Below are 22,013 nucleotides of genomic sequence, written 5' to 3'. Positions count from 1 at the left end.
CACTGGTTATTTTGCTGCCTAGGTAGCAGAATTCCTTAACTTCATTGACTTCGTGACCATCAATCCTGATGTTAAGTTTCCCGTTGTTCTCATTTCTACTACTTCTGGGTGGTTGGTTTTTGGGGAAGGAGACCAGACAGCGTGGTCATCGGTCTCTTCGGATTAGGGAAGGATGGGGAAGGAAGTCGGCCGTGCCCTTTCAGAGGAACCATCCCGGCATTTGCCTGGACTGATTTAGGGAAATCACGGAAAACCTAAATCAGGATGGCCGGACGCGGGATTGAACCGTCGTCCTTCCGAATGCGAGTCCAGTGTCTAACCACTGCGCCACCTCGCTCGGTCTCTACTACTTCTCATTACCTTCGTCTTTCTCCGATTTACTCTCAAACCATACTGTGTAGTCATTAGACTGTTCATTCCGTTCAGCAGATCATTTAATTCTTCTTCACTTTCACTGAGGATAGCAATGTCATCAGCGAATCGTATCATTGATATCCTTTCACCTTGTATTTTAAGTCCACTCCTGAACCTTTCTTCTATTTCCATCATTACTTCCTCGATGTACAGATTGAAGAGTAGGGGCAAAAGACTACAGCCTTGTCTTACACCCTTCTTAATACGAGCACTTGGTTCTTGATCGTCCACTCTTATTATTCCCTCTTGGTTGTTGTACATATTGTATATGACCCGTTTCTCCCTATAGCTTACCCCTACTTTTTTCAGAATCTCGAACAGCTTGCACCATTTTATATTGTCGAACGCTTTTTCCAGGTCGACAAATCCTATGAAAGTGTCTTGATTTTTCTTTAGCCTTGCTTCCATTATTAGCCGTAACGTCAAGATTGCCTCTCTCGTCCCTTTACTTTTCCTAAAGCCAAACTGATCGTCACCTAGCGCATTCTCAAATTTCTTTTCCTTTCTTCTGTAGATTATTATTGTAAGCAGCTTCGATGCGTGAGCTGTTAAGCTGATTGTGCGATAATTCTCGCACTTGTCAGCTCTTGCCGTCTTCGGAATTGTGTGGATAATGCTTTTCCGAAAGTCAGATGGTATGTCGCCAGACTCATATATTCTACACACCAACGTGAATAGTCGTTTTGTTGCCACTTCCCCCAATGATTTTAGAAATTCTGATGGAATGTTATCTATCCCTTCTGCCTTATTTGACCGTAAGTCCTCCAAAGCTCTTTTAAATTCCGATTCTAATACTGGATTCCCCATCTCTTCTAAATCGACTCCTGTTTCTTCTTCTATCACATCAGAAAAATCTTCACCCTCATAGAGGCTTTCAATGTATTCTTTCCACCTATCTCCTCTCTCCCCGCATTTAACAGTGGAATTCCCGTTGCACTCTTAATGTTACCACCGTTGCTTTTAATGTCACCAAAGGTTGTTTTGACTTTCCTGTATCCTGAGTTTGTCCTTCCGACAATCATATCTTTTTCGATGTCCTCACATTTTTCCTGCAGCCATTTCGTCTTTGCTTCCCTGCACTTCCTATTTATTTCATTCCTCAGCGACTTGTATTTCTGTATTGCTGGTTTTCCCTGAACATGTTTGTACTTCCTCCTTTCATCAATCAACTGAAGTATTTCTTCTGTTACCCATGGTTTCTTCGCACCAACCTTCTTTGTACCTATGTTTTCCTTCCCAACTTCTGTGATGGCCCTTTTTAGAGATGTCCATTCCTCTTCAACTGTACTGCCTACTGCGCTGTTCCTTGTTGCTGTATCTATAGCGTTAGAGAACTTCAAACGTATCTCGTCATTCCTTAGTACTTCCGTATCCCACTTCTTTGCGTGTTGATTCTTCCTGACTAATGTCTTGAACTTCAGCCTACTCTTCTTCACTAGTATATTGTGATCTGAGTCTATACCTGCTCCTGGGTACGCCTTACAATTCAGTATCTGATTTCGGAATCTCTGTCTGACCATGATGTAATCTAATTGAAATATTCCCGTATCTCCCGGCCTTTTCCAAGTATACCTCCTCCTCTTGTGATTCTTGAACAGGGTATTCGCTATTACTAGCTGAAACTTGTTACAGAACTCAATTAGTCTTTCTCCTCGTTCATTCCTTGTCCCAAGTCCATATTCTCCTGTAACCTTTTCTTCTTCCCCTACAACTGCATTCCAGACGCCCATGACTATTAGATTTTCGTCCCCCTTTACATACTGGATTACCCTTTCAATATCCTCATATACTTTCTCTATCTGTTCGTCTTCAGTTTGTGACGTCGGCATGTATACCTGAACTATCGTTGTCGGTGTTGGTCTGCTGTCGATTCTGATTAGAACAACCCGGTCGTTGAACTGTTCACAGTAACACACCCTCTGCCCTACCTTCCTATTCATAACGAATCGTACACCTGTTATACCATTTTCTGCTGCTGTTGATATTACCCGATACTCATCTGACCAGAAATCCTTGTCTTCCTTCCACTTCACTTACCCCTACTATATATAGATTGAGCCTTTGCATTTCCCTTTTCAGATTTTCTAGTTTGTCTTCCTTCCACTTCACTTCACTGACCTCTACTATATCTAGATTGAGCCTTTGCATTTCCCTTTTCAGATTTTCTAGTTTCCCTACGACGTTTAAGCTTCTGACATTCCACGGCCTGACTCGTAGAACTTTATCCTTTCGTTGATTATTCAATCTTTTTCTCATGGTAACCTCCCCCTTGGCAGTCCCCTCCCGGAGACCCGAATGGGGGACTATTCCGGAATCTTTGGCCAATGGAGAGATCATCATGACACTTCTTCAATTACAGGCCGCATGTCCTGTGGATACACGTTCCGTGTCTTTAATGCAGTGGTTTCCATTGCCTTCTGCATCCTCATGTCGTTGATCATTGCTGATTCTTCCGCCTTTAGGGGCCATTTCCCACCCCTCGGACAAGAGAGTGCCCTGAACCTCTATCCGCTCCTCCGTCCTTTTTGACAAGAATGAGACTGACTTCTTATGCCGGATGTCTTCGCCTGCCAATGCTGATTATTTATCAAAGTTTAGGCAGTGGCTGGGATCGAACCCGGGACCGAAGACGTTTTGGTTATGAATCAAAGACGCTACCCCTAGACCACGGGTAGTCCATTTACGGCATCTGGTTGGTCGGTAATAAAGTAATGTTGTCGCAAATGGCGTCAACGTTTGCGCTTGTGCTGCCATCACCCCCGCAGAGGCGTAAACTATGCGATGAATATCTCATTGTCTGCTCTGCATCGAGAGCTGGCTTCCATGATCCGCTAAGATTATACCCTCTGCCATGGTTGAAGTATCTGTCGCACATTCTTGATTCTACGGCCCCTTTAATTAATGAGTCCCAACGTGTAGGAGTGTGGTGCAAAACTTTTGTTTCGTCAAACAATGTTTTGTGTTTGTGAGGCTGTGCTCAGCAAATGCAATTTCACCAATTCTTGGTTTTTAATATATCGCTGATGTTCTGCACAGCGTTGCGGATGGATGGGCCGGTGTAATTACTACCTCACTCACAAGGAATGCTATAAAGCCTAGGGATCATACGGCCGACACTGCCCGTAACTGGGCGTAGCATCTCCTTCATATTGTTAGCCGGTACGAAAATAGTTCTAATACCTCGTCCTTTGAGGACTTCCTATTTTGCTGGATGCAGCGCTGCAGAAAGAAAGAAATACATTCGGTAGCTCATCACGCGAGTGTCCAACATTTTCACCTTTCCTTGTCTTGGAGCCGGCCGCGGTGGCGGAGCGCTTCTAGGCTCTTCAGTCGGGAACCGCGATGCTGCTACGGTCGAAGGTTCGAATCCTGCTTCGGGTATGGATGTGTTTGATGTTCTTAGGTTAGTTAGGTTTAAGTAATTCTAAGTTCTAGGGGACTGATGACCTCAGATGTTAAGTCCCATGGAACTCAGAGCAATTTGAACCCTTTCTTGGAGAACGCTGACTTCATATCACTTAGATCACAGCTGCTCTTTCGGAACTTATTTCAGATGATTAATTTCAGAGTCCTTGTGATCCTCGTCAGAAATAAGTTTTTCTCTGTGCACCATTGTATTTAAATTTGCACTCTTCTGGACTGGACGATTAAATCACTGAGTGCTAAGATATAAATCAGTGTGTATCGGCTTGTGGTACACTGAGTGGCCGAGACGTAAATCGTTTTTGGTTGTATCAGCACATCTAAAATGGCAGCCTGCCTTCTATATCTCGATACTGAACTGCAAGTTCTAGTGAATACTGTTTATATGTTCAAGGAAGTGCTCAAGAGCTTCTACAGAGTGTGGCCAGACTATAAAAATTTCGTCACATAACGACAGAACGAAGTTGGATGAAGGTGAGCCACAATTTAATCTCGTTCCTCAAAATGTTCCACAAAAATATTGGCCACTGCTGGAGACAACGATCTCATAGCACTCCCGTCCGTCATTTAACAATATTAAACGCCACGCCTGAAGTAGGTGATTGTCATTGCATGTCGGAACAAGGTAATCGTTTCAGGAGGAAAATGCTTTGCTAACAGTTTGAGTGTCTCCTCCACAGGAACTTTTATAAATTGTGAGGCAAAATCGAGGCTGACCAAATTATCATTTGTGCTAACTCTAATCTGATTAATTTCGTCAATGAAAATCAGCGTTTTGGATGTGATGTTCACTACGGCTAACTATCGGAGTCATCAGCTTAGTTAAACATTAGGCCAGACTAGATAGGAGAACCAATAACGCTAACAAGTGATCTCAATGGAATACTTTCCTTGTGGACCTTAAGTAACCCATACAGCGTGACTTTCCGGTCTTGGAGCTAGAGCTCTGGGTTTTGATGACATCCTCTGGTAGACAAGAATTCTTCAGGAGCTCATCGTTTTCCTACTGTATCCCTCAACTGAGTCCAGTGTAAGGCATGTTACATGCTATCTTCCAGCAACGTGTCACTTTGCTGTGATATTCAGTGGGGTTAAGAAAAACGGTAGCAGTTCCCTTGTCAGTCCCAAGCACCACGACATCTGTATCTTTCCACACTGCACGGTGCCCTTCTCCCTATGGCATTAGAATAACGTCTGTTGGGGATGACCAATTACTTGTTCAGAGTGCTAATTTTTTCTAAGACTAATGCTTCGATCTACTTTATAAAAGCCTGTGTTTTGGTGTTTCGGGTTTCTGTAAACGTAAGATAGTTGTTCGCCTTGGTCGTTAAGTAATTTTGTATCTTCTTTGGATCATCAGATTAAAGCTATTATTTAATGATGATATACTATTTTGCAAAGTATAAACTGTGTCCCCAAGTGGTACATTCTTATTTACGTTGGTTATATCGAACGATGTGAATTTATCGTTTGTTGGGATTTTCGTGTAACAAATCTGTGTGAAAGAATACTTAAACGAATATTTGTCTCACAAATGTAATATTGGTTCTTATGTGCTTAAGCCAGACATGCTGGTCAGGCAACGTAATTTACTTATTCTTCACATTGAAATGCTCCATTTGTGAAACTTTGTTTCAGTCCACTTGATGAATTTTATTTCGTAGAAATTATTCAGAGTGTCGTCGATAAACGACAGATGTGCCCTCGTAGAGAATAGTTTTTTTGCTCGTTTTACATTTAGCAGACAATTCCAATGTTTCAGCAGTTGTTACGTCCTGTACAACACAACTGTAATAATGGTACATTTTGCGATTAGTCTACCACACTTCTCAGGCTGACTGTTCGCGTCAAACTGAGATAAAGTGCGAAGAATATGTGTAAAGACTCCGTAAAAGCTGTGTATGAACTTTTACGTAAGATTTTGAATTAAGAGTGTAATCTTCTTGTTAGATATAATTTATTTGCCCAGCTCGCAAAGAGCGTTCGACAATCCCAAATGGTAAGCTATTGACAGACACAGGTACAAGAGTCAAGAGGGAATAATAAGAGTGGAAGGACGAGAAACATGTGCTGGGATTAAAAAGGGTGTATGACAGGGTTGTAATCATTCGCCCGTGCTGTTAAATCAATACATCTAAGAAGCAAAAATGGAAATAAAAGAAAGATTCATGAGTGGAATTAAATTCAGGGTGACAGGATATCAGTGGTAGGATTCTACGATGACAGTGCTATCGTCAGTGAAGAAGAGTTACAAAAGGGGCATCCCTGGATAAGAGAAATCTACTGATATCAAACGCAAGCTTTAATTTGAGGAAGTAATTTCTCATAAAGTACGTTTCGAGCTCACCACTGTATGTTAATTAAATGTGGCTAGTGGCAAAACCGACACAGAAGGAATGGAAGCATTTGAGATGTGATGCCATAAAAGAATGTTGAAAATTAGGTGGCCTGATGAGGTAAGAAATCAGGAGTGTCTATGCAGAATCGGAGAGGGAACACTGATATGAAGAAGAAACAGGATGACAGGGTATCTGTTAAGACATTTGTAAATAACATCCATGGCACTACTGGAAGTTCTAGCGGGTATAAACTATAGAGGAAGACGGAGATTGGAACATATCCAACAGATATTTGAGGACGTAGGTTGCAAGTGCTACCCTGGTATGAGGAGATTGGGACAGCAGTTCGTGGTTGGCCGCATCAAAAATCAGAAGAATCATGAAAAACATTACCACACATATCAGCATTTTAATGTTAACTTTATGCGACACCTGAAAATTTGTGCTAAACCAAGACTGGAACCCTCGTTCCCCGCTTTTCGCCAGCGGTCACCTCAATCACTTCGAGTATCCAAGCACACCTCAGGCCCAATCCAAATATTCACATGTCACCCAGTCAACAACACTTACGCTCTCACATTTCATGATTTATGCACTGGGACAGACAAATATTTTATCATCATTTTAGTGAGTCAAGGTATGGATACATCATGAATGCTTGCAATGTCTGTGTTTGTACACTGTCTGTGTCTTCACATTACAAGCGTGCAAGCACATATGCAGGTCTGAAGGATTTTGTATGTGAAGCTACAGGTACTCCATATACTCAGACAGTATAACCATCAATAATTTAGATTTTAGTTGAGAAATTGCTAATTTGAAATGACGAGTATTTAAGATGTTTCAGAGCCGTCTTTGTCAGTAAAAAATGACTCTTATAAATCATCCCATATGCGTACTATTTCATTAATTTAAAAAATCGTCAGCAGTTGCAGCTACCATTACAGAAAGATGATCTAAATGGCCGGACGGAATTATGAATCCACACCTCCCAATATACCCTGCCCCTCGGTTTTAAAATATCATCCCTTGTCAGTTACCGTTATTTTAGTGAGTATGAAGGCTCGTATTTTGAACAAATGCCTCAAAGCTTAGAAACCCGTGTTCTTATCTCTGGATTAGTTTTTCACGTTAATTTCTTACATCCGACACACTAAGCTTGGGACAGAGACTTCAATTTAGTAAATCATGTAATGTAACTCAAAGTCTAGTTAGTGAAACTTTTACCACGCAATGGGACCAAATCATCTCCTGGCTTCTACAAACTGCAAAGCTAGCAGGTTTTTAAAGTTTCACTTTCCCAATTTCTGGTGACGTGTGGGTCGATGGCCTTCCAATAACAATACCGTGTGGCTCTGTGGAAGCGGCAACGCTCCCTGTAGATCAATCGGCCGCAACTAATTAGTTTGCGGTGTATCTGCTGCGGGTCTGATTGGTTTACGCTGCAAACAGCGGCTGTAATCCAGCTGAACTGCGTAATAGTTGCTCTTCATACCGCCTGATATCGCTCTGGTTGGCACGTGCACGGCGAACTCTCAGTCCTACCTTCCTGACATCTTCAAGCTTGTCACGATGTTACTGGGTTAGAGACAATACTGCAGTCAAGGAAAGAAACAACGATTATAATTTAACGTCCCTGCTACGTTTTCATAATCCAGCTGAAGTTTTGCATAGGGTATATCAGCAGCAGCATTATTTCGAACGATAGTATTACAGAGTTTTTTGAGGTTAACAATAGTCTGAAGTCCGTCCCCGGTAGCTGAGTGGTCAGCGCATCATAATTTCAAACTTAAGGGCCCAGGTACGATTCCCGGCTAGGTCGGAGATTTTCTCCGCTCAGTGACTGGGTGTTATGTTGTCCTTATCATCGTCATTTTCTCCTTCATCTACGCGCAAGTCACCGAAGTGGCGTGAAATCGAAAGACTAGCACCCGGCAAATGATCTACCCGACGGGAGACCCAAGTCACACGACCTTTTTTTTAGTAGTCTGAAGCAGGTAGCAGTCTTCAAAATTTGACTATCTAACTTGCATCATGAATATTACTTTATATATAGATTTAACTCTTCATCTACCTAACAGCCTAAAGGGCGCATTACTTGACGGCGTATAACCATGATAACAGTACTTTATATGTCAGAACAGAAAACGCGAAATTCGAATGATTTGTTACTTGACTTCGTTCGTTAGATCCGTTCGATTATAGTGGAAACTCATTTTATAGATAAACTCCAACGTTAGGCGTTCATGCCGCCTTATAAATGAGCCCATACTATCTATATTAATGACGTCCATCAGACTAGTATAGTTATCAGAATATAACTACTAATTACAATACGAGTTAGTCAAGATATCTGAATAGTGCGAAAAGAGGCAATTCATTTCTAACAAAAGAATGAGGAATTAGAGTTCAGAGAAAATTCCGTTTAATTGTGATTAAAATAAAAATTAACATATTTAATGGTCATAGAATCAACTAAATGGATCATAATTACAACTGAAATTTTACACAGAAAATGATGCAGAGAAAAGAAACCATAGACTGAGTTTTGTTGTCAGAGCTCTGAGAAGGTACTGAGAAGGTGCTAGGTAATGCCTCCGAAGATTTAATTCGAAAGCTCTTGAAGCTTTATAAGTAAAAAAAACGTTATTAACATTCTGCATTTTTAATCTTTATCTCTACATATTTATTACTCAATTAGCACCCTGGCAACGAACACATTTCTCCCAACGAGAGACTGGTTTGTTGATACCGTCACTGTAGAATGTCTGCCTTCGTTGACGGAGCTACGAACTCACGCCTGCTTGCATCGACTAAGCACTATTAAAGTGAAGTCGTCAGAGATCTACACAAGTTTTGGGAACAGACGAAAATCAGATTGGACCAAGTCAGGACGGTATGGAGAATGATCGTTGCAGATATCGCAGTAGTCATGTGTGGTCTAGAATTGCCCTGCTGAATGAGACGATGGTCTTTGTGTGTATGAGCTCTTCGAATTCGAGCTTCCAGTCCTCTGAGGGTAGAAATTAGATCGTGATAAAATCAGTGAAATCAGAGATCGCAGGGAGGGGGGGAATGTTGTTTCTCATTTTCCCCATCTGATATCCGAGAGTGAAATGACAGATAAGTAATAGGAAAGTGGCTCTATTCATTTCATTCCCCGTCTTTTTTTCCTTTTTTTCTTATTTGCATCCACAACAAACACATAACTACAGTGAATTATTTTTTTATAATATAACTAAATCTCCTCACATGAGTTACTCTGAGATTCGTATATCATCACTGACTTTCCTGGTTGCAGCCACAGCACGTCCATTTCTATTATATTTCTTGTGAAAACCTGTTGAGAATATTTGGACATCTTCTATTCGAGGGCCGTGCGGTTAAAGGCGCTGCAGTCTGGAACCGCAAGACCGCTACGGTCGCAGGTTCGAATCTTGCCTCGGGCATGGATGTTTGTGATGTCCTTAGGTTAGTTAGGTTTAACTAGTTCTAAGTTCTAGGGGACTAATGACCTCAGCAGTTGAGTCCCATAGTGGTCAGAGCCATTTGAACCATTTTTTCTATTCGAGGGAGATCGTTCGACTACTCTACCGTCATAGTAACGTATAGCCCACAGCATATGGGTGGTGAGGGAAAGTTATACTGTATAGGCTATTCATTAAACAAATAACACGGGACACTGTCCCAATATCACGCTGCTTATCTCATGGCTTCCAGGGGCCTTTGAATTATATTTTAAGTATTTTGTTAAGTTATTGGCAGAATTGAAAATTTAATTGCTTTCATAAACTTATTGTTTAAGTAATTAAGAAACAGTTGCATGAAAGAAATTCTATTTTCTTTACCGGTTTCAGGCACCTAGTGCTCTTCAGAAGATTATAATTACAGCATTATTTGCAAATGTCAAAAATAAGATGCATACGAATAAAACGGTAATCATAACCATCTGAAGAAAGGCACTAAGTGTCTTAAAACGGTAAAGGTTCTAAAATTTTTAGAGCTGCTGGTTGAAGATTATTTAAATAAATAGAAATACAGTTGCTGAATACTTCCATAATCTCCTCATTAAGAGCTTCGGTCTTATGTTACAGTTTTAACACAATAAGCAGTATCACAGATAGGAACTGTGTGAATTCGTCTAATGAAAAATACCCTTAGGACACTTGATGATTAACATTAACATGGGACTTGTCAAGACTTCGCCTCAGTGACGGGTTGAACTCTCCTGAGGCACTTTCAATGAGGCTTGTGACTGGCTGTGGAGATGTGGCAGGCCATTCTTCTCCAGCAACTGAAACGTGAGTAGATAGTGATGTTGAACGTTGGGTTCTGGAGTGAAGTCGACGGTCTAACTCATTTAGCTGGTGTTCCACTGGGATCAATCGAAAATTCGGCAAGAGCAGTCTATTTCGCCAATGTAATTGTCCACAAACAAATGGCCGGTTGCTACTCACCCTAATATAATCTCTGAACGTCCTTGTACTGTACGCAGTGCTCAGAGCTCGAAAATGTGTTCAAACTCTTTCGCATTTAACAGTTTCTTAAGTGTAATAGAAGGCCCTAACCTAACAACTAAAAACACCCCCAAACCGTAACATCACATCCTCCGTATTTCACTATAGGCACTACACATGATGTCAGGCAATTTCCTTCAGGAATTCACTAAGCCAAATTCTTCTGCATGATTGCCACAGGATGAAATGTGATTCATCACACCCAATCACTCATTTCCAGTCATCCACTGTCCAGTGGCGTCGGTCTTTGCGCCACCTCCAGCGTCACTTAACATCGACTACAAGAATCTGAGGCCGATGAAGGGATGCTCGACCGTTTTACCCCACGCTGTCAACTGCTGATACGTTGTCATGGTGATGGCTAGGGTTCTGGTAACACTGCAGAGCCACGAGTGACTCTCGTCCCTGATATCAAGCGATTTGTTGTAACCAGCTTCTGCAATGCTCGGCCGGCCGCGGTGGTCTAGCGGTTCTAGGCGCTCAGTCCGGAACCGCGGGACTGCTACGGTCGCAGGTTTGAATCCTGCCTCGGGCATGGATGTGTGTGATAGGTTAGTTACGTTTAAGTAGTTCTAAGTTCTAGGGGACTGATGACCACTGATGTTAAGTCCCATAGTGCTCAGAGCCATTTGAACCATTTTTTTTTTTTTTTTTTTTTTTTTTTTTTTTTTTTTTTGCAATGCTCGATAAGCCCTGTCCATCGGTACGTGAGGTCTGCGTCATCATGTTTTAGCTGTGGATGTTCCTTTGCATTTCCACTTCAGAGGAATATAACAGACAGGCGAAACGGGCAGCTTTAGAGAGGTTAAACTATCGATTTATTACTCAAGTGTCATCCAGAGACTAGTGCACGATCGAAGCCACTGCCAGTTAGCTCCTCAGACGGACCAGTTCTACTGTTACTGCTTCGCAACTAACACCAGAATACTACCGCCAAAAAATGAAATGATTGTATGGCATTGCCGGCCGGGAGTCCCCATCCGGCGAAGTTCGGCCTCCGTGTGCAAGTCTTATTTCAATGGACGTCACATTGGGCGACTCATGCGCCGGTGGTGAGGATGAAATGAGGGTGAGGAAAACACAACACCCAGTCCACGAGCGGAGAAAATCTGCAACCTGGCCGGAAATCGAACCCTGGTCCACTGCATGGGAAGCAAGCACATAAGCACATTACCACTCAGCTAAACAGGCGGACGATACTCTCTTTTTATACAGACAAGTTGGCCTCTTGTGACGCCTACAAGTGAATTCTGCATTACCTAGGGGTGTCTGGTTACCTTTGATAGAACGTTTACGTGTTGAGGCAGCGTAACTCATAGCACTGAAATTACCTACGCTGTATTTATTCATCATTCACCACTTGAGAATGAGAGGACCTAGGGAGTTCCAACAGACTTAACAGTTTCTAACTTTTGCCACTCCTCACAATATGAGAAAGAGAAAACTGTTTATCGCCTACTTCGTATCCGCTGTTCATGCAGTACAACAGCATAATCCGCCATGACTTAATTACCATCACCATTTTCAACACATCTTGTAGGCAGCATCCCACAAGTACCACTAAAAGGACTTGCGAAATGATATCATCGTACACCACATAGTTCGGGAGACAGTACATTTATTGTTTGAAGAATCGCTATTCGATGTTTTACTGGTTTGTCCCTAGCTTAATAGCGGCTACCCCCGTAGGAGGTTCGAGTCCTCCCTCGGGCATGCGTGTGGGTGTTGCCCTTAGCGTAAATTAGTTTAAGTTAGATTAAGTAGTGCATAAGCTAACGGACCGATGACCACAGCAGTTTGGTCCCATAAGACCTTACCACAAATTTCCAAATTTCCTAATTCAGTAAGGGAATGAGCTAGAACAGAAATTGGCTAACGTTTTTATGGATTACACTCCGCCGTACTCTCTAAAACGGCTTGTTTAGTATATATCAAGATCTAATGAGTAAGGTACTAGCCCTAACGATATGCAGACGTGTAATGTATATCAAGTTCAACTTTTCTGTACGCGATTGTATTCACGCACGCCCACACACACACACACACACACACACACACACACACACACACACACACACACACACACCACATTCACAGTTCATAAGGGAATGGTGCAGGCCTACCTATAGGGACCTAACATGAATTTTTTCACAGGAACAATATACTGAAAGAAATTCACTGCCAAATTTTTAGCTACCAAGGTCACTGCAACTCTTTTTTGAAATAATGTTGAAATTACTCATTTGTAACAGTAGTTTGTGCACGCCTTCCTAACACGTGCGTGAATCGGCGAATAAGCAGACATCTCTGTGACTTTAAAACGTAGCGCCGCGTAGTACGAAGTTCTAATTGCACACACGTGGGTTTTAAATACTTATACCGTATTAAAAAATGTCTCAATAATATTTTGAATAATTTGCAGTTCATAACGGCAGCTGAGCTGTTGTAAATGTAATTGTTACACTAGTGACTAGCAGAGGAAAGAAAATCAAGGCTGTGTATGCTATTAAGTGACAGGCGACTTCATCAATTAGGAATTTAATTAGTTGGCATGGTAGCACAGATCTTATGATAATTTTTTTATAATATATATTTTACTAACTATGAAAAAGTTCCTTGGTTGTTTCCTGCGGTCGTCACAGAAATGCGAAGTGTACATCGGATGCCGAAAGCAGACGTTATTCTTACATGAGGCACACCTGATAAAAGAAAGATTAAACCACTGAGGCACTTCATAATAAGTATCTGTTTTGCTTTGGCAGAGCAGAGATGGAGCAAGAAATGACCATATCCGCAGTTCTGCATATATTGCTGCGTCCAGTGATCAAATTAGTAAAACATGGTGATGTAAACTGTCAGTGCACAAATGCCTGACGCTTAAAAATATTATATGAAAGTATACTGTGCGAGCGTTTTCTATAAAATGCATTTTGATGCACTGTGAGAACTTTTCTTTGTCGAGAGGCTAAATAACGCTATTAGTTCCGAGTGAAATCCGGATTATTTCACAGTCTTTTGGTCATGCTCCTAAGGATAGAGAAGTCATTATGTTCAGGCCAAGAGTCCAACAAAAGTAATGAATTAGTTGGTGCAACTAACAAAAAAAGACCTTCCGACAGCAATATTGAAAACAACGCTTTCCCATTTTCTCCGATTTTGATACATGCATCAAAAGTGTTTCTAGCAATTTGTGGTTCATGAAGACAGATGTAAAGCTGCGGAAAAATTACCCCACTAATACTTATCACTGACATCGTTGTTAGGAATGTGTCATTGATTACATCGACTGCCCAAGGAAGTCTGTCTTTTTTTTTCAGTCGAAATGATAAAATGACAATTTACACGTAACATTTAGAAAACATCGTTCTTGTGAAACACAACTAGCTCCTTACTCGCATGAAGTGTTGAGTGCTATTGACAAGGAATTTCAGATTGATTCCGTATTTCTGGATTTCCGGAAGGATTTTGACATTGTACAACTCAAGCGGCTTGTTGCGAAATTGCTTGCTTATGGAATATCGTCTCAGTTATGCGACTAGATTCGTGATTTCCTGTCAGAGAGGTAACAGTTCGTAGTAAGTGATGGAAAATAATAAACGTAAGTGATTTCTGGCGTTTCCCGAGGAGGTGTTATAAGCCCTTCGCTATACCTTGTCTACACGAACGATTTAGGAGACAATCTGTGCAGCCATCTTAGGTTGTTTACAGATGACGCTGTCGTTTATCGAATAATAAAGTCGTCAGAAGATCAATACCAATTGCAAAATGATTTAGTAAAGATGTATGTATGGTGCTAAAATTGGCAATTGACTCTAAATAACGAAAAGTGTGAGGTCATCCAAATTATTGCTAAAAGGAATCCGTTAAACTTCGGTTACACGAGAACTCAGTCAAATCTGAAGGCCGAAAATTCAACTAAATACCTAGGAATTACAATTACGAACAACTTAAATAGGAAAGAACACTCCGTTATATTGGCAGATCACTTAGAAAATGTAACAGATCTACTAAGTAGACTGCCTACACTACGCTTGTCCGTCTTCTTTTAGAATACTGCTGCGTGGTGTGGGATCCTTACAAGACAGGATTGACGCAGTACATCGAAAAAGTTTAAAGAAGGAAGCACGATTTGTATTATCCCGAAATAGGGGAGACAATGTCACTGAATTGATACACGGTTTGGGGTGGACATCATTAAAACAAATGAGTTTTTCGTTGCAGCGGAATTTTCGCACGAAATTCCAATCACCAACTCCAAATGCGAAAATGTTTTGTTGACACATCACCAACTCCGAATGCGAAAGTGTTTTTTTGACACCTACCTACATAGCGTGAAACAGTCACCATGAAAATAAGAGATTTCACCTGTCGCCACCCTCCTATTTATAATGTGCTGAAGGAAACACTATGAGAGGAGAGCGAGGAGAAAACAGGAACACCGATAATACACTCCTGGAAATGGAAAAAAGAACACATTGACACCGGTGTGTCAGACCCACCATACTTGCTCCGGACACTGCGAGAGGGCTGTACAAGCAATGATCACACGCACGGCACAGCGGACACACCAGGAACCGCGGTGTTGGCCGTCGAATGGCGCTAGCTGCGCAGCATTTGTGCACCGCCGCCGTCAGTGTCAGCCAGTTTGCCGTGGCATACGCAGCTCCATCGCAGTCTTTAACACTGGTAGCATGCCGCGACAGCGTGGACGTGAACCGTATGTGCAGTTGACGGACTTTGAGCGAGGGCGTATAGTGGGCATGCGGGAGGCCGGGTGGACGTACCGCCGAATTGCTCAACACGTGGGGCGTGAGGTCTCCACAGTACATCGATGTTGTCGCCAGTGGTCGGCGGAAGGTGCACGTGCCCGTCGACCTGGGACCGGACCGCAGCGACGCACGGATGCACGCCAAGACCGTAGGGTCCTACGCAGTGCCGTAGGGGACCACACCGCCACTTCCCAGCAAATTAGGGACACTGATGCTCCTGGGGTATCGGCGAGGACCATTCGCAACCGTCTCCATGAAGCTGGGCTACGGTCCCGCACACCGTTAGGCCGTCTTCCGCTCACGCCCCAACATCGTGCAGCCCGCCTCCAGTGGTGTCGCGACAGGCGTGAATGGAGGGACGAATGGAGACGTGTCGTCTTCAGCGATGAGAGTCGCTTCTGCCTTGGTGCCAATGATGGTCGTATGCGTGTTTGGCGCCGTGCAGGTGAGCGCCACAATCAGGACTGCATACGACCGAGGCACACAGGGCCAACACCCGGCATCATGGTGTGGGGAGCGATCTCCTACACTGGCCGTACACCACTGGTGATCGTCGAGGGGACACCGAATAGTGCACGGTACATCCAAACCGTCATCGAACCCATCGTTCTACCATTCCTAGACCGGCAAGGGAACTTGCTGTTCCAACAGGACAATGCACGTCCGCATGTATCCCGTGCCACCCAACGTGCTCTAGAAGGTGTAAGTCAACTACCCTGGCCAGCAAGATCTCCGGATCTGTCCCCCATTGAGCATGTTTGGGACTGGATGAAGCGTCGTCTCACGCGGTCTGCACGTCCAGCACGAACGCTGGTCCAACTGAGGCGCCAGGTGGAAATGGCATGGCAAGCCTTTCCACAGGACTACATCCAGCATCTCTACGATCGTCTCCATGGGAGAATAGCAGCCTGCATTGCTGCGAAAGGTGGATATACACTGTACTAGTGCCGACATTGTGCATGCTCTGTTGCCTGTGTCTATGTGCCCGTGGTTCTGTCAGTGTGATCATGTGATGTATCTGACCCCAGGAATGTGTCAATAAAGTTTCCCCTTCCTGGGACAATGAATTCACGGTGTTCTTATTTCAATTTCCAGGAGTGTAATTAGTGAGAAGAGCACACACATTTGCTTACGAATACTCAACTTTGTAAAAATCGGCTCAGACAGCAGATGCTGAAGTTAAGCTGCTGTTCCAGAAGCCAAGGCTTGATAGCTCTTGTCCCACTGAAGACGGACTGGCGTAGACTCGCTGGAAGTAAACAATGCCACGCGAAGCACACAATTAGGAGTCGGTCTTATAGGTAGTCTAGCTGACATTAAACTGTCCGCTCGGTTGTGACGCCAGCGCATGGTACTTCCCTGGTGGCCCCATCGGTGATTGGTGCTGCAATCGCTGGGCTATACGCCGTCTCTGGAGTAGTTTTGTCGATCTGTCGACCCTTGTGGTGCTGCTGGTGGTGCTTGCTGTGCTTACAATAGCACAACCGGTGTGTTCGACAGTCTATGACATTTTTAAAAATTCATTACTGATAGCCAGCGAAACGTGATGCTCTCTCTGACACGACTCCCGCAGTCTACACGTCCTACCCAGTGAGAATTTAATCCACCTATCCTCCTTCAGCAATAGATGCTCAAAATTTCATACCATACACAAACAAGATTTACATGTCATATCTTCCAGAATGATGTGCAAAAATGAATTCCACTTCAATTAACTCACTGCTTCTGTCATACTACCACTGGTTTACGGAAGTAATTCGAGATTTCAATCGGATTCCACAAATAGACTATGTGGTCAAAAGTATTCGGGCACCTTGCTGAAAATTACTGGTTTTGCCCACCCTAGCCCTTGATGACAGCCTCCACTCTCGCAGCCATACGTTCAGTCAGGTGCTGGAAGGTTTTTGGGGAGTGGCAGCCCATTCTTCACGGTGTGCGTACTGAGGAAAGGTATCGATGTCGGTCGGTAATGCCTGGCACGATGTCGGCGTTCCAAAACATCCCAAAGGTGTTCTGTAGGATTCAGGTCAGGACTCTGTGCAGGCCAGTCCATTACAGGAATATTATTGTCGTGTAACCACTCTGCCACAGGCCGTGCATTATGAACAGGTGGTCGATCGTGTTGAAAGATGTAATCGCTATTCTCAAATTGCTCTTCAATAATGTAGGCCTTTGCTGTGATAGTGCCACGCAAAACAACAAGGTGTGCAAGCTCCCTCCATAAAAGATACAACTACACCACTGCACCACCGCCTCAGAATTTTACTGTTGGCATATCATTCGCTGGCAGATGACGTTCACAGGGCATTCGCCATACCCAAAGCCTGCCACTGGATCGCCACATTCTGTACCGCGATTCTTCACTCCACACAACCTTTTTCCACAGGTCAATCGTCCAATGTTTACACCTCTTACACCAGGCGAGGCGTCGTTTGGAATTTACCGGCGTGATGTGTGGCTTATGAGCAGACGATCGACCATGAAATCCAAGTTTTCTCACCTCCCGCCTAACTGTCACAGTACTTGCAGTCGATCGTGATGCAATTTGGAATTCCTGTGTGATGGTCTAGATAGATGTCTGCCTATTACACATTACGACCCTCTTCAACTGTCGGCGGTCTCTGCGAGTCAACAGACGAGGTTGGGCTGTACGCTTTTGTGCTGTACGTGTCCCTCCACGCTTCCACTTCACTATCACACAGGAAACAGTGGAACTAGAGATGTTTAGAAGTGTGAAAATCTCGCGTACAAACGTGGGACATTAGTGACATCCAATCACCTGACTACGTTCGAAGTCCGAGAGTTCCGCGGAGCGCCCCATTCTGCCCTCTAATGTTGTCCAATGGCTACTGAGGTCGCTGATATGGAGTACGTGGCAGTAGGTAGCAGCACAACGCACTTAATATTGCGGGTGTCCATATAATTTTGATCTCATAGTGTATCTCAGAATATAAGACATCAGACGACAAACTCTTGCAAGAGAGAAAATACAACACAAAAATTCCGTATCAGCAAACAAACGAATTTTCGGAAACACTCGCAAGCGATCTAATGCAAATCCCCCAAAGCGTGACACGTTAGTGAGAGCGAACACGTACGCTCACGAAACTCGCTGCAGAGCCAATCCAATTTCAGTCGTCGTTGCCTACAACAGGAAAGAAACACGAATCTGCCACTGACAGCACATGACCGAAGGTAGCCTGTACTGTCGCAATGCATACGTTAATTACGATGCCATGTCACTGCAAAGAGAGAAACAACTCAAAAGCACTTCCACTTCTGTGGGAAAACTGCGAAGTACTCGTAGTACTACCTCTGTGCAGATTTCTTTACATGTCACTATACCCACTAAGCGAATAGTGCAGTTATTGTTATATGGAATCAGTACAAGTATTAAATCAATAGTACCAGGTCAAAAATTTCATTGACAGTTGGTAGCACAAAGCATCAGACAAACTAAACTATAGATCCCTGATTCTTCACGTGTTTCGCACCCACAGGGAAATCTCTACATTAACAACAACATGTCACTGTGGAAACCTTGCAAGCGAGATAGAAGCAATTTCGCAAGATACAGTACCTAGACCGACGAGGAAACCACACACTCACTAATTCCATAACTTCTGACCAAAAGTTATTGAGAACTAATCATTCAAGCCGTTCGCATACAATGCAAAAGCACATCTTCCTAACGACCAGACCCACATTATTGCGGAAAAACACATAGCGAGCGAAAACCAATTTCGGAATACATGACATGTGACTAGGAAAAAAAACCCACAGCGAAACCAGGCAGAAGTCAGCTTACCGGTCCATACAACAGGAAACTATCTACAACTGGTTGAAGAGAAAAGACTACCCGATGCCTTCGCAGTCCATGAACTGAGTAACCATACCATCGGACGGCTGAGCAAAATACTGGAGGCATTTCCGCTACGTAAGGGTAAATACTGGATAATGTGGAACTCTACTCTGCTGCACAAGTCGACGCGATGAAAAAGTGTCATAACAACATCTACTTACGTGACTTCACGCCTCAGCGATTCGAGGAGGAAAACGCATCACACAACCTGTAAAGGAGACGCTTAGTGTTGGTTAGTTACACTCTGTACCCATAATAATGGAGAGTATCGCTCACGGTAAGTGGCTGGATTTTAAAATCCACGGGTGCCGGAGCCACTCTGCCCAACTGTAATAGGAACACTAGACTCTGACTGAAGGCGAGGACAAAAGAGGTAGGTGTGTGACGTATTTTGGTTTTGTAAACATTTCTTGACGGTGTGTAACGTAACTACGCCGATGTGCAGGAGATAGTGTGTTTGAAAGGAAGAGTTCGTCGACACGTGGAGCACACTCCCTTCAGCGTTACTATGCCAGACTACACACGAGCGCCGCAACATCTGCAACAATCCGATGCCTAGGGTTCACTGTCACTAATGGTCCTCCATACAGTCCCGACTTGTTCCTAACTGATTTTAATCTGCTTCCCAAATATATAAATCACCCAGGAGGACTTCACTTCGGTAGTGACAAAGCGGTGCCTGTAAAGGTGAGGTTGTGGCTCTCCCAACAAAGTAAAACATTCTACAGGGAGATTATCAACGAACTATTCGTCACCAGGTTGACTATGTTGAGAAATAAATGAGCAGACATGATGAATAAAGGTAAAGAATGCTAATAACAGTTTTATTTAAAAAATCTGTAGGAGTTCTTACACGAAAAATTGGGAGGCATTAATTTTCAGCACATCCTCCTAAGTTTTACAACGTATCTGACGCAATTCTTTCACATGACTTAAACTCTAGACTGGCTGGTTGGAGGAAGGGGAGGAATGGATATAAAGCACACAACTGGTCTGTTTCCATCAGCCTGCACTATTAATAATGAAGTATCATTGACTGGAGATGAAGAAGGGAGAGCGAATTGGAGTTGCTTGATGTGTCTGTTGGAAATACGAGTAAGAAGAAATTTTATCATCAGAAATCCAACAACTGAGGTCCTTAAAATAGTCGTGGTGCACATCAGTCATCCTGTAGGATCCTAACGTCAAAATGGAGCAAACAGTGAAAGCTCAACTGCAGAATCAGACTTCAATGAAGCATCACCAGTTATTAAAAACTCATTGGGAGCCAGTAGTTGATGTTCATCTTTCCCGACGACATTGGTGCATACTGAATCTGATCATAACTGACTGGGGAAGATATGCACCATTGCTACATCGGGGATGGAAGTCCTTCCCTGAATGTGATTGCAGTGAAGAACAGCTAACAGTATATCACATGACATCTAAATGTTTCCTTAGAACTATGATTTCTTAATGAATATGAGATTGTGTGTATTCATATAGAAATGTACATGTTTGTTGTAAACCTGCTATAATTCTCCGTCATCATACGAAAAATAAAATAAATAACTGTAGTTTAACAGCATTTTTACTATTGTTGTTAGAACCACACTGTGATTGGTTCGACTATTAAATATAATTTCCAAATAGCAAAGTCGTGCTGTTTCACCAATCTTGGATTGTTAATACTGCACTATGATAAGCCTGGAGACAGAGAAGGAAGAAATTTCTTTCAATTTCCTGGTAACATAATTTAGCTATTTTCTAATAGCAATAGGGCAATATTAAAAACTGAAAGCTGATGGAAAAACACCAATTGTGTGAATTATACCATGTCCAAAATTGTTAAGGCTTTCGTGGCCACTTGTTGACAAACTGGCTATTGGCTTCTGTCTCGGGTTCTTCGGCCGACGTTCATCTAATGATTTTTCTGACGTTTCGCCAGCACGAGTGGCTGGCATTGTCAAAGCTTCACCCTCCATTGCCGGTGGTGAACTGGAGCCGAGCTCGCGGGCGCAGACTATATGTACCTGGCGCGCCAACGTCCGAGGGCTTCTCCGCGGTCATTTCCGGTGCGATTCTCCTCTTGCTACCTGCGACGGTCGTTCGCTGTAGTACGGGAAGCCAGGATCCGTTTACCTTAAGGCTTTCCTCTTTCTTGTTCAAACTGTTCGCGTATTTTTGTATTTCTATAGCTTCTCTGAACAAGCGCGTGTGATAATGCTTCTCTACAGCCAGAACTTCCGTGTCGGCGAATTTTATTACGTGGTTGGTCTCATTCAGTGCGTGCTCTGCCACGGCCGATTTCTCCACCTGCCCCAACCTGCAATGTCGCTTATGCTCTTTGATCCTGGTGTTGATGGATCGTCCAGTCATTCCGACATAAACTATTCCGCATGTACATAGTATACGGTATATTCCCGACATTGCAAGTGGGTCTCTTTTCTCCTTCGCCGATCTAAGTCACTCTTTCATCTTCCTTGTCGGTTTGAAAATCGTCTTTACGCCATGTTTGCGCAATATACGGCCGATTCTGTCCGTCACTCTGGGAATGTATGGCAGAAAGGCCGTACCCGACATTCCTTTTTCTGGTTCCTTACTTCGCCGAGTGTTTGGCTCTGTTACACTTCTAATATAATTTGTGGAGTACCCATTGCTCCTCAGGACATTTTCCAGGTGTTGCATTTCTCGTCTGAGGTGTTGCGGC

This window comes from Schistocerca americana, chromosome 3, assembly GCF_021461395.2.
Source record: "Schistocerca americana isolate TAMUIC-IGC-003095 chromosome 3, iqSchAmer2.1, whole genome shotgun sequence".
Taxonomy (NCBI): Eukaryota; Metazoa; Arthropoda; class Insecta; order Orthoptera; family Acrididae; genus Schistocerca; species Schistocerca americana.
This window is presented reverse-complemented; position numbering follows the sequence as displayed.